Below are 12698 nucleotides of genomic sequence, written 5' to 3'. Positions count from 1 at the left end.
CTATTTGGATTTAATGCCCATAATTTGAAGTCTCAAAGGCATTGAATAGAGATATATCATAAGTAACATGGATTGTGGCACAAGTATCATACCACCAACTTTATACCTTTATGTCTATGGCTTTAATCTCACTTAGTGTTACCACTAATTTTTCTTTGGCTGAATTGACCTTAGTCTAATTATTACCCCTTTAAAATACGAGGATAACGTGGCGAATGAGAATGCGACACGTGTCATCACAAATCAGGGAAAAACAACGAAGTATTGAGAAAAGACCGACGGGCAAAAAAGATAGGTCCAGGACCTATAGGGAAATTGGCCAGGCCTAAACCCCCTAGGGGTGGTCGATCTGACCCCTATCCCTAGGGATGGTCGGCCTAAGCAGGCCCAAGAGCCCTAGGGGTGGTCGGCCCGACCCGTACCCCAGGGATGGTTGACCCCAGTATGCCCAAAGACCCCTAGAGGTTGTCGGCCTGAGCCCAACCCCTAGGGTGGTCGGCCTAAGCAGGCCCAAGAGCCCTAGGGATGGTCGGCCTGACCCCTACCCCAGGGGTGGTCGGCCCCAGTATGCCCAAGGACCCCTAGGGGTGGTCAGCCTGACATGCTCAAGCACCACCTGGGTGGTCAACCCACACTATTCTTAATAGGGTGGTTGGCCTAAACTCCCAAGTACACTTCACTGAGAAACACTCGCACTCGCTCAAACTAAGAATTAACAAGTCCAGCATCTAGAAGATCACAGGTCCAGCACCCAAAGAATTAACAGGTCCAGCACCCAGAGGGTCATAGGGCCTACCACCTAAGTCTCATAGACCAATAAAGACTTAGTGTTTTCTCAAGGGTCTCAATCGTGCATTATCAACCATGAAGACAACATGAAGACCCATGATCTCATAATCATGGGGAGGGGGACACGTATCTCCACTCACAATGATCGTGTACCAAACCACAATCTCCAGTACTACTAATCATGTAACAACCCCTGGGTACTATAAATAAAGGACCCAGAGCTTCATAAATAGGACTCTTTTCCGGAGAAAGGATCTAGTTTTTGGGAATTTTGGGGAGAAAAATCTTTTTGACGAGTGAACTCATCACTTCGTACTTGTAATTGTCGATCGAGTAATTCAATAATAAAGAATAAGTGGATTAGGTTATTACTGTTCATCAGAACAGGGCTGAACCACTATAAAATTTATGTGTGTTTATTTAAGATAATCGTACGATCCAGAGAAGACAACATGAAGACCCGTGATCTCATAATCATGGGGAGGGGGACACATATCTCCACTCACAATGATCGTGTACCAAACCACGATCTCCAGTACTACTAATCATGTAAGAACCCCTAGGTGCTATAAATAAAGGACCCAGAGCTTCATAAATAGGACTCTTTTCCCGAGAAAGTATCTCTCTTTTGGGAATTTTGGGGAGAAAAATCTTTTTGACGAGTGAACTCATCAGTTCGTACTTGTAATTGTCGATCGAGTAATGCAATACTAAAGAATAAGTGGATTAAGTTATTACTGTTCATCAGAAAAGGGCTGAACCACTATAAAATTTATGTGTGTTTATTTAAGATAATCGTACGATCCAGAGAAGACAACATGAAGACCCATGATCTCATAATCATGGGGAGGGGGACACGTATCTCCACTCACAATGATCATGTGCCAAACCACGATCTCCAGTACTACTAATCATGTAACAACCCCTGGGTACTATAAATAAAGGACCCAGAGCTTCATAAATAGGACTCTTTTCCCGAGAAAGGATCTCTTTTTTGGGAATTTTGGGGAGAAAAATCTTTTTGATGAGTGAACTCATCAGTTCGTACTTGTAATTGTCGATCGAGTAATTCAATACTAAAAAATAAGTGGATTAGGTTATTATTGTTCATCAGAACAGGGCTGAACCACTATAAAATTTCTGTATATTTATTTAAGATAATCGTACTCTGTCATTTATTCTATTTAATTTGTTTAAAAGGTGTCGTATATTGTACATACGACCATTGGCCAATATCACAGGTCAACATTTTGGTGCTTTCATTGAGATTACGAAATCATGAAACACACTTTCATCATTTTTTACAATGCCTCCAAAATCAAGTTAGACAAAGAAGACTGCTCCAAGGGATTCTACCACCCAGGATCCCATAGATCCCGTTAATGAACCTCAGGTGGAGGTTGGAGATCACCCTGATGCGGAAGATCCACAGGACGCTCACCAGGAGGAGATGGCGCAATTTCTGGCAAGGCATGAGGCCTTTGTTGCAGAAATTGCCCTTCAGAGGGCGACCATGGAACGACAACGGCAGGATATAGATGAGCAGTTCCAGAGAATGATCCAGAGGGAGCAAGAAGCTGACAGGAGACACCAGGATGCTATTGTGGCCTTGGAGGTGGCTACTCAGTTAGCCTGAGTTAACGCTGAAGATGTTGTTCAGGCGGTGGGAGAGGCTCAGGCCAAAGCAGTAGGAATGCAAGACAACAGTAACATAGAGTCCCAGGGGAGGAGTAGGACCCCAAGAACACTCTCAGAACCACTTTCCAAGAGACCTGATGAAGAGGCATAGTCCAAGACTACTCCTCCTCCATGACTAAGAAGAATAACACTTCATCTCGGAGTAGGATTATTACCAACCCGAAGGCCCCCTCCCAGGGGGACAGATGAAACAATGCAGGAGATGAGGGTCAAACATCTGAGAGGCATGACAAGAATGGAAATATCCACTCAAAGTCTCAAAGTCATGTAGGAAGAGAGGCTCAGGGGCAGGGTCGCACCAACGGGGGCAAGGCGGACCTACCACCCCTACACCCTCAGTCTCGCAAGGGAAAAGGAACCGATGAATAACACCAATACTGTGTTCGATAGGCTGGAGAAAGATGCACAACCTCAGGATTTAAGGGAGGTCATCAATAGGAGGACCAGCGCTCAGGAGGGGGTACTAGGGACATCTACCCCACCTGGAGCAGTGATTCCACCAACAAAGAAGGCTCAAATAGATGCACTCGTTATGGTTATTCAGGGACTAACAAAGAAACCTTCAGATATCGAGCTGGCTCATAGAAGTGGGAGTCCTTTCAGTGCCGAGATCCAAGCTGCCCAAACACCACCAAAATACAAGACCCCGAAACTTCCTACATACATTAGGAAGGAGGACCCAGTACGACACATTGGGAAGTTTGAGGATCAGATGGAGTTACTCGGTGTGGAGTATGATTATAGGTGCAGGGTATTCCCTACCACTCTCTCTGACTCAACTCAAGAATGGTATTGGAAATTCAAACCTGGATCCATCACTTCCTGGGAGCAGTTCAGGAAGGAATTCTGCAAAGTCTTCAGTGCCGGATGGATTCAGCCAGTTTATGCCAATCAGTTACCTGACATTAAGCAAGGGAAAGATGAATCCCTAAAAGACTACATTCAAGGATTCATGAGAGAGGATAATTGAGCATCCATGGTAGGATATGAAGGGAAGTTCATTGCCACCTCGACAGGAATAATTTAATGTAGTCCCTTGTGTGATAGTATACACAGGAACCCTATCAACACCTTGCGGGAGTTCCTAGACCAAGCCGACAAATACATGAAGCTAGATGATGCTATCATAAAGGGAGAAAAAGGCATAAACCATCCAACCACTGTCAAGGTAGATAAGAATGGCGCAAACCCTCACGGCAGCATTGGGGGCAACGGTAAGAAGAGGAATACCTCAGGGGTCGAGCAGGGTGGAGAAAAGAAAGCTAAGTCAGCACCCGCCGACAAACAACCTAAGCATTAACCCTACCAACCCAGGTTCACCAATTATACCATCCTGACCACATCAAGGGCTGAGATTTACTTGGAAGCATACCAGGAGGTACCATACCAAAAGCCACCACCCTTGCATTCAGAAGGAAAGAAGGACAAGAATAAGTTTTGTCGTTTTCGTAATGATTATGGGCATGACACAAATCAGTGCAAACAATTGAAGGATGAGAAAGAGTTTCTTCTCCGATCAGGAAAACTTTTGAGGTACCAAGTCAAGACCGAAACCCCGAGCAGGGATCTAGAATTTTGAAGGCAGAGGAGTCCACCAATGGAGCCAGCAGCCGTAGACTTCACACTGGATACCATATGTGGGGGGCCCCACATAGCAGGTACCAGTAACAATGCTCATGAGCGATATGCAATGACCCTCAGACATGAGGTACGGGAGTCTTCCCAGTGCATGGCAGTCGAGGAGCGGTCTCCAAAAAGTCTGAAGTATGAAAGTGAAACTCTCACTTTTACCGAGGATGACGCCAGGTACGTGAGGTACCCCCACAATGACCCTTTGTTCCTTACCATTCAAATCACCAATGCCCGAGTGAAGAAATGCTTGGTGGATACGGGAAGCTTAGTGGATATGATCTACAAATCATCCCTCGAGAAGATGAAGCCCATGGTCAAGGGCCTAACACCATGTTCCCAAGTGATATATGGGTTCATAGGAGAATTCCTAGCACCAGTAGGAACTATAAACTACCGGTCACGGTGGGGGATGCCCCCAGGCACGACACTGCGATGACAGAATTCCTGGTGGTAGATTGCTCATCATCTTACAATGTAGTGCTTGGGAGACCCCTTCTGATGGTGTTACATGCAGCAGTGTCTATCTGGCATCTATCTTTGAAGTTCCCCACGAGAGAAGTGCAAGGATGCATACAGGGAAACCAAAAGGAGGCACGAGAATGCAATAATGCGTCAGTGGTCAAGGCAAAGAAAGGACCATGCGTAAACAACATGATAGTAACTTGCTGCAAAGAGAATGAAGGAACCGATGAGGTTGTCAACATGGAAGTTGACGTTGAAAGAAACACTCTACTGGAGTCGGGGGCTCCTTTTAACAAAGATTTTTTATTATAGCAAGTTTCCCAAAGTGAGGGAAACAACATTGATCCTTGCTTTGGGGATGACATCATGGGGATAGGACCAGTCGAAGATCTTGACGAACTCCTACTAGAAGAGGAGGACCCGACTAGAGTAATCAAAGTCGGGAAGGAATTAAGGTGGAAATTAAGGCACGATTGGTGGAATTTTTGAAGAAAAACCAGGACATCTTTGCTTGGTCACATAAGGACATGGTTAGAATTTCTCCATCAGTGATAAGGCATGTCCTCAATGTAAACAAGAACTACCCACCAGTGCAACAAAAAAGGTGACTGCTTGACAAAGACCGATCTTAAGCCTTGAAGGAGGAGGTCGAGCGGCTCAAGGAAAATGGTTTTATAAGGGAGGCCTACTACCTAGATGGGTATCAAATCCCGTGCTGGTCCCAAAGCCAAATGGGAAGTGGAGAATATGCATGTACTTCACAGATCTGAACAAGGCCTGCCCCAAAGACTACTTCCTACTACCCTGAATAGACCAAGTGGTCGATGCAAGGGCAGGACATGAAATACTCTCATTCATGGATGCAAATTCTGGGTATAATCAAATAAGTATGCACCCTCCCGACGAGCAACATACCAACTTCCAGACAGACAAGGGATTGTACTGTTATAAGGTGATGCCATTCGGCTTGAAGAACGCAGGAGCCACCTACCAGCGTTTAGTGAATTGCATGTTCCGAGACTTGATCGACAAAAATATGGAGGTATACATCGATGACATGTTAGTCAAGTCCAAAGAAGCTGGAGGGCATGTTCAAGACTTGGAGGAATTCTTTGCAATACTTAGAAAGTATAGCATAAAGTTAAATCCTCTCAAGTGCTCGTTTGGAGTTGGCTCTGGTAAGTTTCTCGGATACATAGTCAATTCATGTGGAATCAAGGCTAACCCTGAGAAGATCAAAGCATTGATCGACACGAAGTCACCTACCATAATCAAAGAAGTGCAAAGTTTAACCGGGAGAGTAGCTACCCTCAGTAGGTTCATATCAAAGTCTACACACAAATGTGTCCCTTTCTTTAACTTACTGAGGGGAGCAAGAAGAACCAATGGATTGAGGAATGTGAGGAAGCTTTCCAAGCCTTGGAGGAACACCTCGCCCAACCTCCCGTCCTAGCAAAGCCAATATATGGTGAAGTACTATTCATCTATTTGGCAATCATCGACCATGCAATCAATCTTGCTTTGGTAAAGGAAGAGAATAGGGTTAACACCCTGTATACTATATCAATAAAAGGCTAGTGGGTGCGGAGTCTAGGTATCCCCCTCTTGAAAAACTAGCCTACTATTTAGCAATCGCCTCTCGAAAGTTGTGTTCATATTTCCAAGCTCACTCGATCTGAGTCCTGACTGATCAACCGCTGAGATAGGTTCTTCAAAAATCAAAGGCCTCAGGATGATTACTTAAGTGGGCAATGGAACTAGGACAGTTTGATATCACTTATCATTCGAGAATGGCGATAAAAGGACCAGCATTGGCAGACTTCATAGTCAAAGGCACTAACCTTGCCAATCGAAAAATGGAGATACCGAGAAGGAAGGAGATACTCATGTATGGAAGCTATAGGTTGATGAAGCATCCAATGAACACAACTCAGGTGCAGGAATCATACTGATCACTCCAGAGAATCACCGAATCCATTGCGCTCTCAGATTTGGATTCAACCCTTCAAACAATGAAGCTGAGTACGAGGCATTATTAGTAGGATTATGTTTGTCTCAGGATGTGCATGCACAATCCCTGGAGATGTTCATCGATTCCCTACTAGTTGTGTACCAGGTAATGGGGGAAGTATAAAGCCAAGGGAATTAGGATGGTGCAGCACCTGAACAAGGTGAAGGACTTGTTGGCACAGTTCAAGAAATACTCAATTACACAAGTCCTGGGGGAGAAAATTGCCAATGTTGATGCCTTAGCCAAGCTTTCCAGTGCCAAAGATGTGGACACTCTGAATGTCGTTCCCGTCGAATACTTGGTGGAAAGAAGCATAGCCAAGCAGGAGGCAAATGTATTGTTTTTGAATTATCTATGTAACAATCATTGTGCTTCAATGAATGAATGAATTTAATTTCTTAAGTTTCACTTAATTCTTTAAATTTCTTTCAATGAGGGACTTGTCCTTTAGACCTATCAACCCCATCGAATCATGTTCTATTCTGGTTCTTGAGGGACCCATCGACCCATACGATCCAAAAGAGAGACAGGTCCTAAGACCTTGTCATCAAGTTATCAGATCATGTTCGATTCTGGTCCTTAAGGGGCCTATCGACCCATAAGATCCAAATGAGAGATTGGTCCGAGGACATTGTCGCCAAACTATTTGATCATGTTCGATCCTGGTTCTTGAGGAACCTATCGACTCACACGATCAATAAGAGAGATAGGTCCTAGTACCTTATCGCCAAATTAATGGATCACGTTCGATCTTGGCTCTTGAGGAGCCTATCGACCCATAAGATCCAAATGAGAGACTGGTCCGAGGACCTTGTCACCAAACTATTTGATCATGTTCGATCCTGGTTCTTGAGGAACCTATCGACCCACATGATCAACAAGAGAGATAGGTCCTAGGACCTTTTTGCCAAATTAATGGATCATGTTCGATCTTGGTTCTTGAGGAGCCTATCAACCCATAAGATCTAAATGAGAGACAGGTCTGAGTACCTTGTCACCAAACTATTTGATCATGTTCGATCCTGGTTCTTGAGGAACCTATCGACCCATATGGTCAAAAAACAAGAGACTGGTCCGAAGACCAGTCGCCATCATTGGATTATAATCAAATCTGGTCCTTGAGGGACCGATCGATAATTTGATCTAAGACTCGTTACAGGCTCGATTAGCCCATCTAGACCCAGTTGGTCCAACTTAGACACTTCTGTCTACAATCATTATAACGAGTACACGAGAGATTACGTAGATCATGATCAACACTTGTTACACAATTTGCATCTGTGTATAGGTATTGTGGATGCCAAAAATCCACCAAGGAAAAAACCTCTGGTCCCTAGTTGGAATACATGGCTAAAGGTCACTTAGACATGCTATCAGGCTCGGACCTATAGGTCTTGTGAATATGGAATAATTACCCTTAAATCTTCCCTCGGTGAAAGTGTGAAGACCCTAGGTGCACATGTAACGACCCAAAATCGCTAATATGGCTTAAGGGCCCTGATTAGCGTGCCGGGAGGGCATAATTGACTTATGGGTGAATTTATTGATTTAATGCATGATTATATGATGGGCATGCTTGTATGATTATATGAATATAAATGTGGTTAAATACTATATCTGTGAGAACCACATTACTATGTGGATGGATTTGCAGTGAGCGACTTGAGACGATCCTAGGAAGCTAGATAGCGGGAAAAGTCACAATGGGGCTTAGTATTTGACTTTGGATAAGTCAGGGGTACCTTAGGTATCGGGTAGTTATTTAGACTATCGGGTTATGGAAATAAATATATGGAGATATATTTGAGGATAGAAAGCTTAGGCGGGAATATTGGAGAAATTTACTGTTTTGCCCTCGGGGACGGTTCCGGCACCCCGAGCCTCGGAATTGACTTAACTGATTAGGATTAGACTAAGTTAATGAAAAACAAGGGAGAAAAACACAAACCGACTCATACTCTCTCTCTCTCTCCTCTTCTCTTTTCTCTCCCAAGAAACCATAGAAAATTCAAGAGAAATCAGCTGGAATTTAGTGATTTGGGCTGGAAACTTGTAGGTTAAATCCAATGCTCAGCTAAGGAAACTCAACCAAGATTAAGGTAAGGGTTAAATCATATCTCTGAGCATTTGAAATTTGAATTTTGACTGGGTATTAAAGGAGTTTATGGTTTTGATGTTTAAGGGTTGAATTAAGCTGAGAAGCTAGGATTTTAGCTCAGGAATTCGTCAAGAAGGTGGTTCAGCAAAAAAGGTAAGTTTCAATTCGTATTCAGAGGTTAAAATTTGAGTTTTGCATGACTGGTTTTGGTGTTTAGAGTTGCTGGGTTTCAGAGAACCAAAATGGAATTTTGGTAGGTTTTTAGGCTGAATTTCTGTTGGGATATGTTGTTAGAGTCATGATAAAAGTGTTGTGATTAATGGGTTTTGAAATAGGGAGCTTTGGGATGGTTTTGGATGAGGTTTAGATGCTAGAAATGGTGAATTTTCTAGGCACGAAGGGAAGGGCCGCGGCTCTGTTCTAAAGCGCTGCGGCCCTAGGATGCAAAGGAGTCAGGGAGGCTCGGAGAAAGGGAAGCGCCGCAGCGCCCAAGGGCAGGGCCGCGGCACGTGTCTGCTCTCTGGAAGGGGGCTTGGCTCTGTTTTAGGGGCGATCCACGGCTAGGCTTCAAGGGCCGTGGCCCTTAGGTGCACTCTTGAACATTTGGGGATTTTAGGCATGGGAATTTAGTCTAGGGTACTCGGGATCGATTTTGCCACCGTGCTTGGTGGAATTCGATGTCCCGGAAGCTAGTTTTGTACCTGGAAACCTTTGTTTGAATATTAATGGAATCCATTACGTTGGTTGTTACTAGGTGATTAAGCTAGGGCTCGGGAACGGATCGTGCTTAAGAAGCATCGCTTGTAATCAGTGAACGTAAAAAACTAAAGGTAAGAAAACTGCACCCGGTTGTGTATTTGTAATGGGACTAAGGGCTCCCTAATATGTATACTTGAAAGGATGGTATTGAGCCATGTAAACAGTGTACCAACGACCTAAGAATGCCAAGGGTTACACTAGCGTACAGGGCACGGCTTGGCCACTGGTAGCCGAGGATAGCTTATTATGCATTGAGCTCGGTTTAAGCGGGCCGGAGTCAGTGGGGTAAACAGAGGGTGCGGCCTAAGTTGTCAGGCCTGACTATTATGTGACCTGATTATTATGAGACCTGAATGTTATTTGTAATTAGTTGCATCTTTGATTCTGAGTATGTGCTGAATGGTTAATGTGGAATATTTAATAATTGAACATGCATAAAGAATTGACTTCCTGTTATTGATGTTTGTTTTGCGCATTATGTTTTCTTGCTGGGCCTTGGCTCACAGGTGCTACGTTGTGCAGGTAAAGGCAAGGGCAAACTTGATCAGCCCTGACTTGGAGAGCTCTGTGGGCTGAATGTACATGACCAGCTGCTCAGCCGCCACGATTGGGGTTTAGGCAAGGACGCGAGAACTAGAAATGTCTATTTTTCCTTAGTATGGCTGATAGTTGTTTGTATTTTGGAGATTTTGTAAATCAACTTGTAAACTCTATTTCTTTTTGGGATCTCATGTATAAAACTGTTTAATTATATAAAGTGAAACTTTTGAGACCAAAACCTTTTTAACCCTAGCTCATACATGTTTAGTGACATGTTTTTAAATTAATGACTTGATTAGCAAGTCCTGCACCTTTATAAGTACACAGTGTAGCGGTCCTGGCTATCCAGGGCATTACAGCACATCTCCCTCAGCCAATGGCCTCACATAGCAAGGCCCAATCCCCATGTGTAGGCCTTCGGGATTCTCATGTGATGGCACTAGGTACGTATGAACATGGGAGATTTTCCCAAGGGAAACATCACATTATAAGCCATGAAGTTTGGCCTTGCTAAGCTAAGGGGCCAAACTAAACGTTGCAAGAGGACGGGTGCACAAGGCCCTCGCATAGCGAGGTTCGGCATGCCTGCGCGAGGTTAACATGCTCATGGGCTGAGATGCACTCACATGCAAAAGGGTTGTCAAAGGCACCCAAGGCGTACGCCTACTTCCGTGCAAAGGGAGCCTCGCATAGCGAGGCCCTACCTGCCTTGACACCGAAAAATGTCGAGGGCACCCGAGCCATATGCCTCACTCGCGCCTGCGTCTCGCGACCCTGCCTCGTGCCAGCGTCTCGCGCAGCAAGGAACGCCGCACCACAGTCCCGCGCACCAATGTCTCGCACAACGAGGCACACCTTGCCTGTACCGCGCCTGCGTCTCGCGACCTTGCCTCGCGCCAGCATCTCGCGCAGTAAGGCATGCTGCGCCACGATCCCACACACCAGCACCTCACACTATAAGGTACACCTCACCTCACCCGCGCCTGTGTCTCACGACCCTGCCTTGTGCCAGCATCTCGCGTAGAAAGGCACTGCGCACCACGGTCCTGCGCACCGATGCCTCGCCCAGCAAGGCATGCCTCGCCTCACCCGTGCCTGCGTCTCGCGACCCTGCGTCGCGCCAACATCTTACGCAGTAAGGCACACTGCACCATGGTTCTGCGCACCTCACCTCCCCTCGTCTCGCACGCTCACCCATCACAAGGGGCGTCGAGGGCGTCGTGAGCATTCCATGCCAAAGGTGTCACTCCAGGAATGTCCTGAGGGTATCGCACCAAGGATGTCGCGAAGTCACCCATCGAAAGGGGTGCTGGGGGTGTCACGACGAAGGCCTCACGAGACACCTCTCAGATCATTTTCATAGGGCCATCTCAGAAGGTCCTTGATTGCCAAGCAACTTGGAATAACATATAAGGATTTCAACACTTGAAGTCCTTGGGAATGAGGTACCTTGCGAGGGTAAAAACTTGTGGCTCGAGGAGCTCGTACAGATACGGAATGCACCTACAAACCAAGAGGAGTTAGAGTACAGACACCATGTCCACGTCAGACAAGTAGTGGTAGTACAAGAATGGTTCATAGCAAGTACTCCCCTAGCACACCTATGAGGTTCGTACCCGACAAGTAGTGGAGGCATAATATGGTACCAAGGCAGGAGTACTTTTGCAGACCCCTGACATGTACTAGAGCCAACCACCACTCTTCCAACACCACTACCACCTGTACTCAAGTACGTTCTTGTCCCCTGGGACCACCTTGTATTAAAGGCCATTAGAGCCAGGCTATAAATAGACCTCCATCCCTCAAGCTAAGGGGTCAGAAAATTCATTGTATGCTCAGGTTATTAAGTAATATACTAATGTTTACTCCATTGTTGATATGTTTTTATGTTTCCTTAAGTCTATTCTAAGTTCTTATCTAGCTATCTCCATATTTACCTTTGAGTTTTCTGACCTAACATCGTTGACAAGTTCTCACCATCAACAGGTATCATTACTACTGAGTATGAAACCATCACCCAACTACCAATGAGGGACAAGCATTTGCTGCTTGCATCATTGGGTGAAAAGGATAGTATTATGTGTCTAAATGCTCGAAGCAAGGCATGGTCAAGTAGTAAGTGACCAAGGCTTTTAAACCCATGATCACTTGGGGGGCATATAGTACATATCGATCGGGGTGTACACAAGAAATGAGGGCGTGACCTTAAGTACTAAGCAAGCTCATGTTTTTCTAGGACATTTGTTTAACATATGTTCCGAAAATGCAAAAAAAAAAAAACAAAAAAGGCATTGGTAGGGACACTTCTAGCCAAGTCCCTTATAGGGTTATCGGCCAGATCATCAACCCTATAGGGTGGTCAACCTGGCCGTTTTGTCCATGGTACTTGGTGAAGTATCGTACTACTCACATTACCATGGTTGTTAGCATGAAGAAAATAAAGGAGTAAGGTTAGTATGGCACTGGAAATACCTGAACCAATGAGGGTTGTGAGTTGATATATAGTAAGCATTGGATATAACCTAAGGTCCAACACCTCTTGGCGAACAGCTTCGAGCTCAGAACGAAGGTTGGATAGCGTAGAGGTATACTCCACAAACCTGTCACGGACAAGAGAGACCAGCATTAGTGCCTGGAAATATGAGGATCATCTTCAGAAGGTTGCTGAGTTATCTGTTTTACTCTCGCCATTTGGAAATACCTTTCAAG

Source organism: Humulus lupulus, chromosome 1 (genome assembly GCF_963169125.1).
Source record: "Humulus lupulus chromosome 1, drHumLupu1.1, whole genome shotgun sequence".
In the NCBI taxonomy this organism is placed as follows: Eukaryota; Viridiplantae; Streptophyta; class Magnoliopsida; order Rosales; family Cannabaceae; genus Humulus; species Humulus lupulus.
The sequence above is the reverse complement of the archived record's forward strand: the minus strand, read 5'-3'. Positions refer to the sequence as shown.